This window comes from Mycteria americana, chromosome 6 (assembly GCF_035582795.1).
Source record: "Mycteria americana isolate JAX WOST 10 ecotype Jacksonville Zoo and Gardens chromosome 6, USCA_MyAme_1.0, whole genome shotgun sequence".
Lineage (NCBI taxonomy): Eukaryota > Metazoa > Chordata > Aves > Ciconiiformes > Ciconiidae > Mycteria > Mycteria americana.
The window spans coordinates 1,065,560-1,086,436 of NC_134370.1; the positions used below are offsets into that span (position 1 = coordinate 1,065,560).

At 45.0% G+C, this 20,877-nt stretch overlaps 1 protein-coding gene across 23 annotated transcripts in view; it reads right to left on the reverse strand.

Moving 5' to 3' along the window:
• JAKMIP3 (Janus kinase and microtubule interacting protein 3) overlaps positions 1-20,537 on the reverse strand; it is a 76,519-nt gene extending 55,982 nt beyond the window's left edge. For 19 of the 23 annotated variants that reach the window (XM_075504295.1, XM_075504296.1, XM_075504292.1 and 16 more), the window contains exon 1: positions 5,034-5,157. The gene's annotated coding sequence lies outside the window, so the exon portion shown is untranslated. Of the gene's footprint in view, positions 1-5,033; positions 5,245-20,442 lie in introns of those variants that run through there. The other 4 variants (XM_075504278.1, XM_075504277.1, XM_075504276.1 and 1 more) reach the window with 3 other exon arrangements.
• Positions 20,538-20,877: the final 340 nt, after the last annotated feature.

A 20,877-nucleotide genomic window follows, 5' to 3' on the forward strand; every position in this document is an offset into this window, starting at 1 on the left:
CTGAAATGCGAGCTGCATTTGGGCTAGCAGGCTGACCTCAGTGAAACCTCGCACGTAAACGTGTAAAGGACGTGAGGAGGTAAATCTGAATCTCAGTTTCACGGTGTGCATTTCAGGGCTGGATGCTTATGTAATTAACTGCCTAAGAAGGTTTAGTACCGTGATGTGCAAGGAAGTCTAGTCACGGATGGGGGATAGAAACAAAGGAGGAGCAACCGCTAAAATGGGGAGATTCACAGCTGCGAGCTCCAAGGACCAGAGCTAGGGCTGGCAGTGTCTGGTATTCTGCTAGCGACCTGTAAAAGAGAGTAAAGGGTAGGATATCAAAATCTGCTGATAGTAGAGTATTATTTAGGTCAATCAAGATGAGAGAGAAAGATAAAGCAAGAAAAAGGAAGAAAAAATAAAACAATAACCTCAAACTAGAAAATTAGGTAACTAGGCAACATGAAATTCAATATGGGAAAGTACAAGATAATCTATATTTAAAAATACAATTTGACATATCCTGCACACAGAGATTTAGAAGGAAAGATCAAGTCATCGCTGAGGACATCTGTTGTGTACGCAGCTAGGTAAATAAGATATTAGATTGTAATAGCAGGAGATGGAAAATAAGATGAAAAGCATTATAATGTTGCAGAAAGATAAGTGGTAGGTACTCATTATTACACTCATATTCATCTAAAAGAAACATAATAGGTACAACCAGGTAATAAAAGATTCAGGATCTGTGAATTTTTTGAAGAGACATTAAACAGGCAGTTATAAAATGACTGATATTATGTAGGCGAAAAGGATGTTTCATTTACTTTTTCACACTAATGCAAGAACAAGAAGCCACCCCACGGGGCATTGGCAGGAGGTAGTTACATGATGTTCCCAGTGGAAAGATGAATCTTCCATTTTGTATCACACACCACGAACCCTGGCAGCAGCTCTACGTCATTCTGCTGCTCCTGGGGTCAAACCACCACAAAACAAATTCAATGGGTGAGAAAAACACCGCCGCTCTGAGTCACAAGGTGCAGGGCGACAGCGGCAGAACTGGCAGCATCCAGCCCCAACGCGACCTGTAACAGCGTTCGTGAAAGGTACAACAGCAGCTCTACTGGTAGCAGCTCTACTGGTAGCAGCTCTACTGGTAGCAGCTCTACTGGTAGCAGCTCTACTGGTAGCCTCCTTGGGTTCAGTTTCAGTAACTAAAGCAGCAGCGCAACAGGTTTTGCTGCAAATCCCTCCCAAGTATTGGCAAGAGCAGAACCCTATCGCTCTGAAACCCTTGCTTTGAATATGCGTTGCATAAATCCTTTACAAACGAGGAAGCAGAGCATTCCCTGGGCTGGCACACGGTTAGCAATGGAGCCTCTGCTACACTGATCAGAAAACATCCTGCAACACAAACTCTGGAAACAGTAAAGCAGAATATGGAAGAGACAACTGTTTTAATTTGCGGGTATAGCACCTACATCAGCCCTAGAAGGTAAAACGTTAGGAGATCCTTGCTCCCCCGGTCTGTTCCGGCTTTTACATACTCTGAGTGTGGAAGGATGCTAAAAGAAATAAATGAAATATCATTAAAATTATACAGCCTGTCTTTGTAGTGCACAGGGTTTGTTGTTGGTGGGTTTAAGGGGCCTATAGTAAAAGTGACTGCAGTTTCACTTTATTTTCAGCCACATATAATCAGTAAAATCCAGCTTCATTTCTCATAGTTAGCTATAATTTCTCCACAGTTCTAGACGTATAATCAAAATTCCACATTGCTTCACTTCTTTAAGGCATTCTCCCTACATAATCAAGAGTTTTCCAGCAAATAACTCTGAACGCGAAGCTCATCAAGGTGCTCCGTCTGCAGCCTCCCTTGTTGTTTCAATCAGGATTATCATTTCGCTCTTAATTCTACTTCTCACCCGCCACGGATGAAGCACGACCACCCCCTGTTCAGCTCCGATGTGCGTGGGTGGACGATTGCCCCTCTGACCCAAGCTGACTCTCGGTCTGTGGGCCTGTGCAGAGCAATATTCTGCTTTATTACAGCCTATAAACAGGACTGAGGAGCCTCACAGTCTAGCCACGGCGCAATGAGGAGTACAGTGAGATCGTTCTCATCTCTGGTAATGCCTCACCTTAATCCCAGCTCGCATCAAGTGTGTGTTAGAGAGCTAACATGTCTCTACATCTGTTTTTAAACTTGTATTCAATTAAATCACCCAACAGAAAAAACATTACGTTACATCTTTGTGTTGTCCCGCAGCACAGGAGCATCCCAGCTGGAGTCGGGCTGGATCGGTTGCTTTTCTGGCCTCCAGCCAGCACCGACAGCACCTCAGCGCTCCCCGTCCAGATCCAAACAAGTGCCGACACTCAGCACAGCATTTAAAAACGTTCGTACTAAGGTCTCAAACGTTGGACCCAAGCATAGGCTGGATGCACATTTCACTTCTGGGCCGTGGAGCTCCATGACTGAGGGGAGAACGTGAACATGAACACAGTTTACATGTATTTGAAGTCCATTTTGTTTTGACAGGCTGACAGAAAGGAGCACCACGTGCACAGAATCAGGCTCAGAAGTTTCTCTCGGCATTGCCTTGAATCAGGCTATAATTAGGAAAGAATGAAAATATTTACATGGCCATAAAGAATATACACACTACATCCAAGACAATATTTTTTCCTTGACAACTGTTTGCCACTGCAGTATAATTAAAATTATGATCCTGTTCCTACCGAAGTCAGTGACAAAATCCCCCCCAGTGGGCACAGTAAAATAAATAACATCGTATTACGAACATTACAGCCCCACGGAACGGGAAGGAGCGTGCCCCGACACAAGCGCTGCCAGGCCCTGCGGACCCGTCCGCCCCGAGCTCCCCGTGCCCTTTCCAAGACGCCGTTCTCAGCCGCTCGGGCAGCTTCAGGTCAGTCCCTACGCACCGCTCTGCCTTTGCTTTTGCTAAAATCGATCAGCTGTTTAAAAAAAAAGAAAAGCTAGGAAATTCATTTTAGCAGCAAAATATGAAAAAGAAAAAAATCTGTCTTCAGTGACCTTCCAGAGAAGGCCGTGGTTCCGCCCCCCGCGCAGCACTGTGTTCCCCCTCTAGATTCGGACTTTCCTTGCACAAACAGCATCGGGCAGGGCGAGGCCAGGCGTCGGGGCTGAAGCGACGAGGTGTCTTGGCCCCTCCATTTAATGAGAATATTTGCCCTCCTGGTTTACTTTTTTCATTTCTGTACTGAAATCACACAGTTTCTTCTTTCATCTTGCTTTGTGTAAAACCCAGCGGGACAGGACAGACGTCCTCGTAAGACAGCCCGGGAGCGGACCCGCCTGGGCGAGGAGGAGAGGAAGAGGAGCCCAAGGGCTCGGGGGCGAGGGGGCCGGGGGGAGAGGCAGCGGAGGGGCAGCACCAGCTCGGCAGCGGGGAGCAGGCCCAGCCCCAGCGGAGGAGCTGGGTGACGCTGATGGGCAGGCGCGGGGGACGCACGGCATCCCACCGGCACCCATTTCAGAGGCCGGGCAGAGACCTGGCTGGGGAACACAGGTGGAGCCGGCGGGACAAAACTGCAGGTTATACGGGAGAAAGAGCAGAGGCGCGGGTTTCCATGGTGCAGCAGCCGCAGCAAAGTTTGTTTGCTTTTCCAGACGCTCACTCTGGGCCCGGACAGGTTACCGCCTCGCTGCCCTTCTGCCCGCAAAATGCAGGAGCCCAGCGCTGATGCGCAGACGATGGCAACGGCTGCTCCCGCCCTCGGGGGACGGCGGCGCACGCTGCAGCGTCCCGCGCGGCGGAGAGGAAGTTTGAGCTGGGCTGATTACCTGTGCAGCAGCAAAGTCACAGCCCCTAAAGATACCGCTGAGATTTTTGCCTACTTTTTAAAAACCTATTAAGAAGTACGTGGAAAACGTGCGTTCAGTCATAGCATCTTAAGTTTAATATTTGCTTTTGAAATGTTCTTACTCTTGAAATACAAATCTGCAATTTACAAGTAAAGTGACCACGAATTAAATGTCCACGTATATATTTGAAATAATAGCCAAAAATTATTTTTCTGTCTAGATAATATATACCTTAGCAGCATTTCAACAAAACCAGAATTACTTTCAAATGGGAAGTGCTACATTTTAATGGTGATCAGTGAATACTCCTGGGTCCCTGTGCTACCTGCAGCTTCTCCGTTGTAAGGAAACCTAGCTGGCTTTCCTCCAACCGTCACTGCCTCCTCCCCATATAAACTTGTGGTCTGGATTTGACACCCAGTTCTGCAGACTTAAGAAGATGAAAAAAACTTCAGAAAGCAAACAAGCTTTGATTGTGCATCTGAAACACAGTATAGAAGCAAGTATAAATACAGCTGGTACAACTCCAGCAAATAAACAACTGTGCAAAGCCTGGAAAAGTACCAGGCCTTTGCTACGGAGAGATTCATAAATGCGAGGAAAGCAGAATAGACTCGGGACGCTAAGAGCGGCTGCTCAAACAGAAAATCATTAGCTGCTTTACTGCAAGGTATATACAAGCAGTGGAGAAAGCAATGCACCTGGCTACCCAGCACCTCTCCGTTCAATCCGAGAGAGGAAAGCAAACACAATTTCCCTTTCCATCAAGAAGAAAGCTTTCCAGTCACGCCGGCCCCCTCCTTCCCAGCAGAGCTGCTTCGCGTGCCACCGCCCCCCCGTCCCCCACCCTGGCAGGCACGGGCTGCCCTGACCTGCGGGGCTACCGGCCGTGCCGGGGGATACGGGAAGATGCAGGGCTGCATCCAGAACCAGTCCCTACAAGAGCAGCGGCAGCCACAGCCCGTTTCCCGAGGCGGGACTGCACTCTGCCTTCAGAGAGGGAAGGAGCTACCACCGTGATTTGCCCAGCACTTGCCTCAGAAGAGCCACACAGCCCCAAGCCCTGCAAGACAGGAATGTAACTGTACACTTCTACAGACTGAATTAAACTTACAATATACTTTAATGAGATTTTAAAATCATTTCAGACAAGAAATGCACTCAAGAAGGATTCTGGACAGCCTTTCCTCACCTTTGCTTCAACTCCAGCAGCGCGGCGTCTCCCGGCTTGTCACAGCTCCAGCTCCGAGGGGGCTGTGACTCAGCAAAGGGAGCAGCTTTTTATTTTTCAGATGGAACTTACCAAACCGTGCCAATATTACGGGGAGGATCTGCTTCCTGAATCCACTTCTCTGCCGGTCTCTCCCGAGATATTACCACTGAACCCTCCCCGTCTGGTTACATTATGACAACAGGAAACAGTTTCTTTGGGGAAAAATCAAATGCAAGCCTGCACGGGAATCAGGCTGAGAGAGAAAGAAAAAAATCCCAACCTCTATCTACACTGTATTTAAAAGAAAAGGTGGCGTCTTATTATTAGCCTAGGAGTTCTGCTGCTCCGAGTCAGACATCCTTAGATCTGCGAGCATCTGCGATGCAGCTGAAGCTCGGCGGAAGAACAGCCTGCTGCCCGAGAAGCCCCCGGGCAGGCTGCCGGGGGTGGGAAGCGCCCCGGGAGGGAGGCAGCTGCCGCCGTTCCTGCCCCGTCGTCTCTGCCCACCGACGGCATCCCTCCGGCCCTTCCACAGACACAGATCAGCTGGAGGGCCAGCGGGCACCTCGTACCCCGCGGGCAGGCTGGGCACGAGCCCTGGCTCACGGCAGGGCAACGGGGTGCGGGGGAAAAGAGCTCTTCACCCCAACCACAGCCCCTGCTCACAGACCCCGCTGCCTCCCTCCGCTCTGCCGAAACCGTGGGGAAACTGCGCATGGAAATCTCTGCGTAGGATTTCGGGCAAGTTGTGCAGACCGAGACCGCTCTCAGTGGGGCTGAGCCTACGTAAGGTGGCAGTACCTCAGCGGCACCGCAGGTACAGGGCGTACTGCCCCGGCTGTGCAGCCTGCGGCTCTCGCTGTTAAGAAACTGTGAACTCCAACAGCTCAGCTCTTTTCCTTAGCCAGAAAAAGCTAATCAACATTTTAAAGTCCCAAGCCTGTTCCAATGTCAAATCCCATCTCTCACACCAACCTAAGCAGCCTAGCTCAACATTAGGCAACACACAGCAACGTGCATTCAGGTACGATGAACTGTCCCAGAAGTGCTGAACATCCACAGCTCCAGGCCAGCTCTAGTGCCAGCCGTTCATCAGGCCCAAGACACAAACCCGATAGCCATCCATCTCACATTTGTTTTCCTCTCCCTCTACGGTCGCTGCCAAGAGGGTGCTGCTGTATGGGATGCATAGGGCTCCCCTGAGCCCCATGAACCCACAGCAGCTCCTGGGCACAATCTGGGGTGCTCCCAGTGCCACTGTATTGATCCTACAAGATTATTTTCCTCATTCAAGATGTCCCAGTCCCCCCTTACACCAGATAATAGAGAACTGACTGACTTTTTTTCTTCCCCAGGGTTATTTTCCAATTTTTTTTTTTTTTTACTATCTCACTTTAAAACAAAGATAAGAGAGATGTTGTCACTGCCACTATAAACTCTATTTGCTAATAACTCGCAAAAGCGAGCGCAAGAGAGGACGCAAAGGCCAGCCCCGTCTGGCTCTGGGTGCTGCAGGCAGGGGGGCCCTGCCAGGCTTCGCCGACGATGCTCAGCGCAGGGAGGCTGGGAAGTGCCCGTGGGGCAGGGGTGCCCGCAGCCCGAGCCCCGCTTCCGCCGCTACCAGGGGGAGCCCTGTCCCTGTCCGCTCCCCGAGACCTGGCCCTTGGAAGTTAAAACCATGAGTAAGTGTAATTGTTCAGATGAATGATTAGCCCGTTACTATGGAGAATGAAAGCTGAAAGTTTACTTCCAGACGCATCTAAGCAAGAAGTGCTTGAGAGTCCAGCCTGGGACATATTAGCAAACATGTATTTTAAATACATAAAGTCTTTCCCTCCAATTTTTTAATTAGAAGCAAGAATGTGGATGTCACTTAGATACAAGGATTTTCTTGTTTTTCTTCCACTGCTACTACAACTGAATCCCAGTTATACCCTGCAAATCTCCATGGATTTAATAAAGTCCTCGGGGTTACAAAACTTCTGACCATCAGGCTTTTGAGATACAGGGTACTCCAGCAGTAGTCAAAAATTGGTGCAGAAAAGGTAAGTATACAATTTTTACATCTATCCGCAGCCATAAATCTGTTTAAATCATGAAAATGTTAAAGATTATCAGCTATAGTTTGGCAGGTGCTTACCAGGGAGAACTTCCAATATTTCTTCTAATACAGGGCCTTGACTCCATATGTACCATGGGATGGCCCATGGTTGAGGGATGTGGGGTAAAAAGCCGCAACAAGGAAAACTTCTCAACCCCCCCCCCCCCCGAGACCCGTGGATTTCCAAAAGCCGCCTGCTGCTGCCCTGGGGCTGGGCCCTGCCCGTGCCAGGAGCGAGTATTTGCAAAGTTGGCACTTTCTCCCTGTGACCCACATCCAACACTGCATCAGAGGTGACACCAGTGCCACAGGGCACGAAGACGGACAAGGCGGGTAGCAGGAAGCCTTTGAGGAGCGTCTGTCCGCACCAGCACGCTGTCACGGAGAACACCAAAACCCACGTACAGCAGCACCACCACAGGTCTCGTACTTACGAGTGTCATCTTGCAATGAGAAAAACGAGAGGTGCCTGTTGGTGATGACAGGACCCTACCGGGAGGGGAAGCGCTGGCTGGGAGCGCTGTGCTGCCGAGCCTCTGCCACGCACCCAGTGCCGCACGGGGCGGGCTGCAGCGCGGGCAGCGTCACCCGCTGTCTTCAGTGGATGTAACGCCTGCCTGTAGCCACAGCAAATCTTCTACTGGTTCTGCCACCAACATCTATAGGTCTAAACAACTGTGCAGATAGAAACACTGGCCCAGAGCTGATGCAGTTACCAGTGTAAAATGAGAAATAAAAGGTATAGTTGAGAGTTTTAGAATGGATTAAATGGTGAATGAGTAAGAACACAGAAGAATAACATTTTCGTGGCATGCAGGAGACCATAAGGTGAATACTTGAATTAAAAAAAAAAAAAAAAAATCAATATTAGCCTGAAGTGCTACAGAATCCTAATTTAAAATAGCAAGACTTGGAACCCTCAAGGACACCACGCTGGGCAGCCCGTTCTGCCCACTTGGCTGTCCTCCCGCTGCAAAAGTTTCTGCTCGCAGCTGGTCAATACACCGGCCTTCCTTCCAAGCGGTGGGAGGCACCAGTCTGAATCCTCCCACAGGGAGAGAACCCCACCAGACTCACCCTAATTATACACTAACTATGGTAACATCTCAGAAAGGGGGGGGAAAGATGGGAGGAAAGGCTGTAACATCTCTATTTCTTCCTCATTGATTTTGTATGCAGTCTGGCTCCTGATTTCTGCTGCTCTTTGTTATAATATCCTTAAAATGGAAATAAAATATCTTGTTTTGAGCTAAATGGACATTTTCTGTGATCAAAGTTTGCCTTGTCTCAGCCTTCTTCCCTTCCTGCTTCTCTTTACAGCACAGATTAAGGCAAAAAAAAATTATTTTGGTTTGACCCACACTTTGACAACTTTTTAGCATACAGCCATATGAAAGGAAAAAGAAGACAAGTTTTATGATGGGCCTTTGAAAACACAAGTATTTGTGCTTTACTGCCAGTTGGGAATTTCTATTCCTTCTTTCCCCACCTCATACTTCAGATCCTAAGATGCAAACAGACCCCATCCTTCCCCACCGGATGAGAAGCCGCCGCACGCACCGTCTTCCTCCCCAGTGGAATTATTTGGAAGACACAGCCCAGCCGACGTGATCTGCGAGGGCTGAGCAAGGCTCGCTCAATCCATTTGCAGCGATATCATCACTCTCGCTAACGGGATTTAAAGAAAAGATTACTTTCTTCGCTGGCAAACGGGCTTGTACCCAAGAAGATTTTGAAAACAAACACATACTCAGGAACAACTTACCCACGCAGCAGCTTTAAAAAACCCCAAGCCCAGCAGAACACTTGAATGCCTCCTGATGGGAGCAGCTGCAGTTGCCATGGAGCCCGGGCTGCCCGCGCAGCCGTGCCCCTGATGTGCTTTGCTTTATTTCAGACCATCTTCTGCCTGTCTTGTAGCAGACTGCGACCGCATCCCTGCCCTGTGCTTTCCCTCTTCATATTCTTTTTTTTTTTTTTAAACAGAAGGGCAGTAACTCTGCTGCAGATCAGTAAATTATATTTACAGTAAGATCTCAAAGGACCACAGGCAAAAGGCAATATCTGATGCACACTGCTACTGTGATGAACTCTGCTGACTGCAGAATTTTTATAACAGATTTATTTCTCAGTCGTTTTAGTCAAAATATTAAGATAAAAAAATTGTGATGATGTCAAAAATGAAACTAAAATGTTTTAGAATGACATTTGATTTTTTAGAATTGCTTACCTTTAATTAAAAACAAGAGTTTAAAAGCCATTTTAAAACATTTTCCAAGAAGAATGCATGTGTGTCAAGTGATGTTTGCATTCTATCTGGGAGGGGCTTAAAGGGAGAAAGAAGTTTCCCAATAAGGAAAAACATTTCCGAGATGTTTCAGCTGGGCTAGCGCATGAACTAAGCCAATAGTTTTCACTGTCGTGGGTTAGCACAGGCTATCCCTCTGTGGAAAACCAAAATCTCAAAGGAATCTAGACAAAACTCCAACCTGACCCCAGCAAGTCTGCAAGACCAGCCGGATGCTGGTGCTGCGGCTGACAGAGCAGCAGAGGCACGGGCACGCCGCCCCGTGAACGATGCCATCTCCTGCGTGGCGGTAGCTTGCACCCCAGGAGCTCGCCGTTAGGAGCAAATCTACAAAGCACAGAACAGTCTACATGCAATCGGCGCTTCATTTCTTTTTTCAAGAAACACAAAAAGCCCAACAGCTGCCTCAAACCCAGTGGGGACAAGGAATGGATCTCTTCCTGCTCTAACCTAGTCAGCTCCAGCAAACTGATTCAAGAGGGGTTTGGGGAGGAAAGCTTCCTACTCAGCCAGGAAGCAGGGTGGGCTTTTCCTTCTATTGCCGAAGAGAAGGGACCTATAAATTTTATTCTTCTTTGTCCTTTATCATCTCTGATGACTGAGCAGCAAATGCTAAAAATAAATTTTCATGCTTCATCTTCAAAGTAGATGTGGTACAATGTTTAACCCCCCCCCCAACCTAAATCCCAGAGAGAACATTACAAATATTTCAGAATCCACATTAAACTTTATGAAGAGGTACTGTAAGCCTGCCAGATGTGATATTTTACATACAGCTTTGGCTCTGTAAGCTCCTTTCTAGTCCTCCTCTCATTCAGAGACAGCAATTAAGGTAGCCACACATTTCTGAAAAGCAGGCTAACACGAAGTGCTTATGACTTACTGCACAAAGGGATTTTTGGAAAACCGTGACCTAAAACTGTTATGAGTTGCAGAGGAAATGAAGGAATATTTTAATCTCCAGGGGCAAGTTTGGGCCATTCAGGTTTCTACTTCCTTCATATTTCTGATGTTGAATACAGACTTTATAGACAGGCAGTAGGCAGGACACAATCCAAATCCAGAAACCGGTTCGAACTTCCATGTGAAAACGCAAGAGTGACGAGATAACTATATTTTTGTAACAAATAACTGCTACTAATCCCACCTGCATGACGGATGGCCTAAATTTAGAGGTAATAAAACTGATTTTGGCTGTAAATAACATGAAATAATGTCTCAAAATTTTGACTCAAAGTGAGTCAAGCTAGCACTTGGAATCCAAAACTCCAAGGAAACTTGAAGGACCTAAGCTTGCACTTATATTACTTTAAATAGATGAGTCACATTAATATGAAATAAGCATGCAGGAAACTATGTTCATAATCACAGGCTGGAGCTAGAGAACCAAAGCTAAGTTTTATAAACAAAAGGTGCCTTGTTTTACAATAGCATCCAAGGTTCTGCACGCTATCACCTATTGCACCTGAAGCGCTCACCTGGGGAAAGGGGCCTCTTGCCTATTTCCATGTGAGGAAACGTCTCCATTTACATCACTGAATGTAACTGATGTGTACATCTAGGTCCTTCGGGCAAAATAGTAATTATTGCTCTTAACAAGATAAAACATTTCAGGTCCTTAGTGCTGATCATAGCGGGGAAAAAAGTCTTTGCAAGAAAAAATTAGTTTCTCTTTTGTACAGTTTGAGTTCCCTTTTATGGAAGAGTTTATACTCTTTATAGAGAGCCTATATAAACTCATATACATCTATATATGTGTGTATGCATATGTATGAAAATATATATTACAATAATTGGGTCTTGGTATGGCATTACTTAATAAATTGATCACAGCAATCTGAAACATAGAGGTCATACCCAGTACTAAACACCTTAGCATATTATCCAGGCACTAAGGGTTATTTTTACCAGAAGCTCAAAGGGCAAAACCTTCCCAGGTACCCCAAGGAATTATGCCTCAAGGCTACTTCTGCATTTGTTTATGCGCCTAGAAGCAGGTTCTGATCCACAATTTTAATTATTCAGTTGCTTTGTTCAAAATTAACTCTTTAATTAATTAGTTACGTGCTCAGCCCACGCAGCTCAAAGAGCAGCGTTGGATGGCCGCAGCAGCAAGGCAAGCCTGAGACAGTACCCCGTTATCAGTTGATGGCTCGTCCCGCCGGTAACCGCGTTAAACGTGCAATGCAGGCGCACGCTCGGCAGCGCGGCAGCAGGCTTCGTGCTGCGAGTCACTGACAGTAAGAGGCGATAAACAAGAGCTGAGAGGCCGTCAGCAGCTTCAGCGCAAAGTCAGCCAGCAAGTTCGTGCCGCTGCTGAAACAGGCAAAGCCCAGCAGCGGGGGTGGCTGGAGTTACCTGTCTGGGGTAGGCAGAGGTGGCCATTTCGGCATATGCTTATACATCCCGAGTTATTGAGAAAGTGCTCCTGAAAACCCCTCCCCCTCCTCTCAACTGTTACGTCCATACGTGACCCGATGTGCCTGGAGCTGACAGTACAGACATGGGGACTGCAAGACAGGGATTAAAATGATGATAAACAGACAGAAGATACTTCCAATGCTCTTAAATCACACCCAGAGTTACTATATGCGTTCCTAGGAACAGCGGTATTTAAAGAAGTGATAAAGAGATAATGGATTCTAAGGCAAATGAGAAGATGAGGCGTTAAGCCCGAGGGTTGGCTGGAGGCAGCAGCAATGTGTTTCACAATTTCCAGGACAGTTTTTATTAGTAACTGAATTACCTGGTTTCATTTAGTGCTGGTATACAGTAATACCTTCAAACTCCGTTCCAAGGGTGCATCTGTTGTTTTAACAAATCCTTGCACCTTTTGCACCCTGTCTTTCACTCATGATTTGGAGATTTACGCGTACATCTATTTCTGTGTAGACATTCCTTCCCAGGAGGTACATCTACTCTTGAGCTGACTAATGCTACTTGATACCGCTGTTTGTTGATTGACATAGAAATATAAGCAGAAGAAAAATATTCATGCCTGTATAATATTCTTCAGTGTCAAACGCAGTTGTTGAGTGACTTATTTTTAAATGACAGTAATGATATTTTTAGCAGAAGCACCTATTTTTCTTTAGTTTCACATGTTTATTCACAACACTGAGTTCATCAGCAACTTTTTCCCCCCTCACATAACTGTTACTGCTTTTACAGTAAAATACATCCAAACATTTCTGACAGCATCAGGGGGATGGAAAGCAGTTACTATGTTGAGAAGGACAACTAAACCAGACCTGTAACTGATGCCCAGCCCCTTGCCAATACCAATAAATAAGCCCATGCCAATGAACAGGCGTCTTGCTTGTTCAGAGCTATTTCAGATTTTTCAAAAGCACGCAGTGCTGGTGTAAGCCTGCTCCTCTTGAGTATCTCAGCTCTCCAGCCTCTAGCTTTAGCTGATGGAAGAAATTTCTTGCATCTTTTTCTTCCACATGAACTCTGTACAGGCAGAAAATGCCCAACTTCTTATCTAGGAAAGGGAATGCATCGTGGGCCATGAAGATCATTCGCTCTCCACTCCTGATGTTCCTCATGAGAGGTTGCTAGAGATATTGGAGAGCAAATACAAGCCATGCTGTAAGGCCAGCCCCTGTCCCCAAGGCCTACTTCATTCCCTTGCCATACATGCCTCTCTCTAGTGCCAGATATAGGTGGTGATAATGGAGTGACAACAGAAAAAAAAAAGTGTAACACCTATAGTTTCCTTCTCCCAAGCAAAATCCAGACTTTCCATTGAGATTACGGAGTCTCAGCTCTCCCAGGCTGTCAATGGCATAGGCTCTACCCAAAGAAGACACCAGCCCAGCAACAGCTGCTCACACCACATTGGCTGGCGCGCCAGGTACAGCATTAACTCATTCCGCCATCCCCAAGGCATTCCTGCGGCTTTCACCTGGCAAAGCAGCATTCATAGCATAGACCATCAACAGAAGGGCAATGGGGATTCCTCCACCTCAGCTTAACTTTTGGCAGGAAAAAAAAAATTTCTCATATTGTATTTCTCATAATGGTATGTATTTTACAAGTAAAGGAGGGAAAAAAGGTTTATGCTAAGAGCTTTTTCCCAAATTTTTACAAGTCCTTTACCAAGCGGCACATTACACAGCAGCAGAGCTCACTCCAGCTGCCTGTGGGTGTCTGAAGGTTTTATTCATCTTCTCGCTCTCCTGTGGGTTTGGATGTGCCATCTCTGTCAATACCAAATTGATTCTGGCCATCTACTGCCATGCTGATGGCTACCCAGCACTTCTGAAGAAAGTAATTTCACACACTTCCCTATTTCAAATTTTCTCTTTGAACAAACAAACTAATAATGATTAAAAAAGCTAAAACAAACTTTGAGGGAAAAAGAGCATAGTTGCATTTTTCTGCTCCCGCTCCTGACAAGGAGCCTGACAAACAAACTCAGTTACTCTGCCTGTCCCGTGCACCGCTTTGCCTGTCTCAGCCAGCTCAGGCTGTTACCCACCAGTTACCCACCGCTTCCTTCACGCAGGACAACAACAGGAGCGTATCAAGCATTCCTCTCCTTTCCATTCCTCTTCAAATCTGTGGTAACTTCCGTTTTCTGAGTTGCTTTCTTCTCCACTATGTTTTTGCTTAATTTGTGATTATAAAATCTTATCAGGCCAAAACCATAAGCCAGTCTCAAGCGTCACACAGATATTTCAGTAAGGCAGGGGGAGGAAATCCCAAATCAAAGAAAGCAACAAAATTGCCTCTGTTTAGGAAGAGCTGCCTGGTAGGGGTGTCTAAGGAAGCTCTGCCAGGCTCTGCCTAAAACCAGGTCAGCCCTTCTCAGCCTGCTGGGCTAATTGACAGTGTAATGAGGGGCACCTGGGAGCAAACAACTAGTTTTTTAACTCCTGCTAAGCTTGAGCGTATCCTAAGGGCAGTTGAGTGCAATGAGATTTCCCTTCCACTACAAGCTTGCAAACCAGTGAAGTCCAAAGCTTTGGCAGTGATGGTTTCGTTCCTATAAACCACATAAACAGGTACGAGCAATATGTGGCATTGGAATTTCTGCACGTGTGAATCCAGGAACCAGCCATGTGTTCAGGAAAGCTTGGGAAAAGCAGAGAAAACTAAACCAAAATACCTCCCTTTGTTTCAAAACCTTGTTTTGATTTTTCTCTAACTGTGCTGCTAAATGTTGCTATCTTGATCTCGGGAGATAAAAATCAGCCTTTCCTATGCTTTTTAAAGTGAACTAGTCTTTCTCAATGCCTAACCCATGGTTATTTGAGCTGTTCAACAACGAATGCCAAATTAATTTACAGTCTACATTATGGAGCAGGAAAAAAATGAGCCAGGAGGCGAAAAGGACAAGAAGCAGAACAGCCCAGTGTCTGACAGGGTAATAAGCGCAGCGAGCCTCTCCCTGCCCGCTTCACAACCTCTGTGGGCAAACCCGAACAGCACCTGATAAAGCCTTGCATAAAATGCTGAGAAAAAGGAAGACACAAGTAAAAGGTGAAAGTGTCAAAATGTATAATGAATCCTTCTGCAAGCAACATAAATAATAAATCATTCGCCCCGGCGTGACAAGACTGCCTTAGCCCACTGGAGCGAAGGGAAGTCTCCCGCGGCTCCCAGCAGTGCTCTGCGGTATGGCCATTGCGAGCCAACGTCTTTCTGGAAATATCAGATGTTTGTTTACACAAACAAAATCCAGAATGCTTCCTTCAAGGACAACTAGTCAAATAGATAGCTTATGCAGTAAAAAGTTGTGATCTACCAGTAAAGTAAGTTTTTAAGGAGCCATTCAAAACACTAGAAATCCCAGAACTGCTTTGATTGGAGAGAAAAGGCTTTTAAGAATTGCAAGCATTATCTGAGATAAAATGGATTAATATTGACCATGAAGTCAGTGTGTTTTCCTTTTACTTAGTATTACTACAGATCAAACTAATAAATTTTCCTTTAAGACCCTTTGCATTTTTACTTTGCTAACTCCATGCAAATATTTCTTTGCCTGTAGCTTCCTCTGACTTTGCTTTGAATGCAAACTGGAGATCTTGAGACTTCCAGTGATCATCACCCAAGTCACAGCAGCAAGACCTGACTCACTCTCACATAACGTTTACTGCCAGCGAGCTTCAACGTGCTCAGTGCATCACCCCCGTTCTTCAGACGGGGAAAGGCTTTGTGGAAAGTGGGTGGAAGAGCTGAGCAATGAGCGAGGTCGCCTGCGCTCCTGGCACCCGCGTGTTCGCAGCCACGTACTCTGTGCTCTGCCTCCTTCGCCCTTAGACATTAATGTGTACTCCAACCATTTTTTGTTGAACTGAACCATACGTATCATCTGCCTTCCCATCCAACACAAAAAGCATTTCCCATGCTGGGAAATGTATTTCCAGTACTGGAAAACAGTATTTCCAATACTGTTGGGATAATCTGGCCCTTCCTAGCATGCAAGAAGTAATTAGACAATAATGAAATAATGAGTTGTGATTAATCATTTTATTTTGCTAACGACAAAAGCAACATGTAAAGATAAAAACACCAATAAGCATCCCAGAAATCACTATGGATATTTACTGCTATGGACCAAATACTCAGTACTTGCTACCTCCTGTCTTTGAACCAGGGCAAACTCCAGCTATCACATCGTGGTACACGAATCTCTGCGATTCTCCGAAGTGACAAGGGCTGTGGCTATACATTACTATCCACTGCAGCATACAAACATGACTGTATCAACTATATTTAGGGATTTTTTTTTCCTATTTATGTGAAAATCTGAAACTTAGCCGTTGAGGTAAAGCAAAATCTGGGCTTTGGATGGTTATATTAGATTCCTACTATGCCTTCAAGTTTCTCATTAACTGTCTTTGCCGATATTTCTTTTCAGATAGAGTAAGAAAATATCACATACAAGAATGAACCCTGTATCTATAAAAAGCCAACATTATGGAAGATTTTGATGGAACTTCAAAATCTAGTGTTATCCTGTGGTGTGAGCACCAGTTACTGGTTGGAAAACACCTTCTGATTTAGTTTTATCTAAAAGGAATCCAGGTTGTGGATGCTGAGACCATACCAGCATGCAAACCAAAGTGCAAATGGGTATCGGCAAGAGATTCGCTTTAAAAGCACTGTCCTCATCCAAACTAAACACATTCTTCTTATAAACCATGGCTAGAATGCATTTGTTATGGAGGCAGCTAGAAAAGTAATCCAATATCAAATCAATCAAATAATGATTTTAGTTCAGCATTAATTAAAATGCAAAATATAGCAAAAACTTTTCAGGAGGGCCATGAGAATATTAGTGTAAGAGTCCTACTAGAAGTTAGTGCAAATCAGTAACTCTTCAGACACTTATTTAGCAAAGTTCTCCCCCTGGGCATATCCTGAGTCCCTGAAGTCGGTAAGATTTCTGGCATTGACTCGGTGGCATCAGAATCAGGCCCTTTGTGTGCAATTTCTTTTTTAATTGAACACCATGAATACAGAGATTGTTTCAGATTTACATCCCAGTAAAATATAGTACGTGCCATCTGGAGTTCATTAATGCTGTCCTTTACCTACAGTACGTGCCAGGGGACACATCTATTATGCAACTAAGGGTCATACAAGACAAAACAGAGCAGTCAGCAAAAAGATGAGAAGTCTTTTTGCTATTAAGAGCCCAAGTTGAATCAATTACATCTATACTGATTTCCAAAGGGTTGAAAGAGAGGAATCAGGAGTGCCACAGACTCACGGCCAGCCTGAACAGCATCTCACACCACAGCAGTCTTGCACAGCTAACAGTTTGCTCTGCAATCAATACCAACCTACTTCCAGCAGAATAAATTCTGGCTATGAACCATGACAAAACCAGCCTCATGCAATATCTGCATCATCTGGGCAGCAGCTTTCCAGACCAGATGCAGGTTTCAGTTGGTCCTGGGACACCTCATCCCAGTGAGCCTGGGAAAGCTCAGGGGGCATTGCCCCCCTTTGAAACCCAGACCCGCAGCCAGCCTCAGCAAGCAGCCAGGCCTCCCAGCTGCGTTATGGAGCAGCAGCTGAGCCTGGAACCAACGGCAGGAGAAAACGAGAACCCAGGAACATTAGTTAAAAGGATAGCAAATACACATTCTGCATCTTAAACTGACTCTTCTTCTCACCCGAGCTCCATGAAAAATAAGGTCCCCATTTGCACATGACCTTGTCAGGGTCAAACGACCACGGCACCGGTGGAGTGACTCGAAAAAGCAGCACCACGGGGTATCTGTTGGGCTTAAAGAAAGACAACACTCCACGCCCTGCCTCTTGCGTGTGTGTTTGAGGAAACAAATTTTGTCCTCCAGACATTTTCTCAAGCCTTTCTGAACTCTTTATCCTCAGACACTGCCTCTGCTTTTATGGAGTACAAAAGGGAGGGTCACGCTGGAGGATATAGGAAGCTACACAGATGGAATTTATTGAACCTACATCTTGGTTCTGCATCATCAGTGAATAGCAAATCCCTAATCACGTGTTCCTGGAAATAATGATTTGTGGATTTGCATAGAGCTGAAGAGTTTTTTAAAAATCTACAAGGATGTCATTCTCCATTAGAAAAATTTCTATATTAAATTCCTGAGATCTTTTGGGGTTTTAGGTCTATTTGACTACAGAGCACTTGGCTGTAGGTGCCAAAGGAAAATCAGGGAATTACCTTTCTGGGTTAGACGACTGGTAGAAATTGCTTAGTATTTTGCCACCAATAATAACCAACATTTGATGCCCTACGGACAAGTAAGCTTCCCTTTTCCTTCACATGCAGATAAATGCTACTAGCCAGTTGTGGTCAAATAAAGACAGGATTACAGGAGTGATTTCATTTGGCTGAAGTATTGGCTAATATTTGGCTGCTTTTGCCATAGCGTATATTAGTACAAATGCTGTTATCTGTCTTAAAATTACTCAGTCCTGTTAGAGTATCACAACCAGAGTAGCTGGATGGAATAGCTTTGTGTTCAAATCCTACATCCCAGTCTATTGGTTTGTGTAAAATTTTTAGACCCTTCTTTTTTTTTTATTTTTCCATTTAAGCTGAACCTCTGCTGTTCATTATACATGGAGAGCTGCACCGGAGAAGGTAATAAACTTAGAAGACAGATGTTGTAAAGGAAAGTGTTAAAAAAGATCATTATTTAAAGGCCTTCACTTGTTAACATTCATTTGCTGACACTATTTTGAATTTGAGCTACCCGCAATAAAAGGCAATATTTCAGAGATGCATTTTGGGGCAGAAAAAAAAAAGTGAAGCAAAGTTTTATTCTTCATATAAATTGACAGTGCACTTGGAAACTTTCTGAAACTTCACCAAGTAGGAGGTGTTGACAACTGTCACTTTCAGAGCATATAATAAGGGAAAGATTTATAGGCACACTGTTCCACAAATATATTCAAGACTAGAGCTTTTCAAGACAACCAATGGGCCTTAAGCACATTCTTAAAAGTCATCTTAAAATGGGGTGCTATTTTTTCCATCAGGGTCCTAGTGACACATGCAGCTTCCTCGAGTCAAGGTGTTCTTGTTTCATCACACCGGTGTCTTTTGCCTTTTAATTCACCACTACAAAAGCTAAACTTTCTACCCGTCTGATATTTCCAGGTGAAGAACAAGCAGTTACTAGTCAGAAAGCTGACAAGAGCCAATACAAAATAGACAGAAAGTCCACTGCAAAAATAAAGTATTAAGACAGCCCCTACACCAAACTTTCAATTTCTGAGCATACTTTAAGCACCTACCCTGCACTTAAACATACAGAGAAGAGCAAAAGTGTAGAATAGGTGGTAGGTTACAAATGCTGTATGTCAGCTGAGAGCTGCGAGCCTCGACTGACAGCAGTGAATGTCTCCTGCCAGTAAATTTTATTTTATACTATACACATTTCTCTGGAAGTATCAGGATGTGAGAAATAACAGACGAAAGTCAATCTGACTCCAATGTATTTGTTTTCTAATTTCTGTCTGTATTTTAAACAGTGTCAGTAGAGGTGCAGCCACATTGACTGAAAGGAACAGAAATCTTGATGAGATAAGTGACATTTAAAACCACCAAGGCAGCAAGCAGCTGGGGAAAAAATGAACTTTCTTTTTTTAATCTAACAGGTTAAACAGCACAGAATAGGAAGCAGTTCTCAAGATACGCAGTATATGCATTGGAGTTCAGAAAATAGGAAATGTCCAGATCAGTTACTCAGTGAGCACAGAAACCAGATTACTTTGTTAGAGTAATTCATCGTAACTCGTATTACCCTGAAACACCAACATTCACAGCTGCAGAGGACATTTATCAACAATTACAGGCCCCGACATTCCAACTCAATCATATATGACAGAGACTCTATGAAGATCCTGACGAATAAATGGAGCAGGAAGGTGCAGCCCACTTAACCAATGAAAGGCAGAGGCATTAGCTGCGATGGCTTGCTGGCATCCTAAAGGAAAGCTGTCGCACATCAGAGCTCCGTTTATTAACCACACCAAAGAGAAGCTAGGTGTTAAGGGGGGAAAAAATCCCAAACAGAGAATTTGAAAATGGATTATGCAAAGCTTGTAGGTAGTAGATGATTCATGTGTAACATATAGATATATATAAAACACACATTATGTACATATTTATATATGCATAAACACATATAGGAACTAACCTCACAGGCACGCTCCATCATGATGCACACTGCTTGTCTGCTTTACCTGAGGGTAGTACCATTCCTTGTATGCAGTGCACTTCATTTTAAAACCTGTAGGCTGTTCCTAGCAGACAGATTTAAAAGGATTTTTACGATTCATGCTGCAAAAGGCTAAAAAAAAATAATCCATCCCTGCTGCATAAGATTATGTTTTCCATCTCTATCCTCTGAATAGTGGAACCGAATGAGAAATGATTCATCAATCAGTCCGGGGAAGCATTTAGAGGACAGGGAAGAAAAAGAAAAAAAAAAAAAAAAATCAACCATACAGTAAAATCTGCTCACCATGTACACACCCCCAAAGTGAAGAATCAGACCAGCCTAACTGAGGAGAAGCTAAAGATGAATTTCACAAGAAGGCTGCAGTTGCTGGGTGATGCACTGTAAATCCTGCTCCCTCCGGGGAGAATGAGCTCATTGCGAAGATCCAGCAGCCGCCCCTCAGCCATTGCAGTGTCACTGCAGCTTGCAGCTGAGTGCAGGCACGTCATCACACCAGCTCCCTGAAAACGGAGAGCCCTCCCTTTCAGAAATCTAAGTCAAGCATGCTGGTATAAAACCAGCTCACCTCCAACGCAGACTCAGGTCCCCTTGTACCTACATGCCGCTAGAAGGACTTGCATTTTTCAGCTTAATTATTAAGCCAAAGATTTGCATCCAGCACAGACTGACTCTGAACTGAACTCCTCCTGAAGCAGGGGCTAAATTACTGAAAAGGGC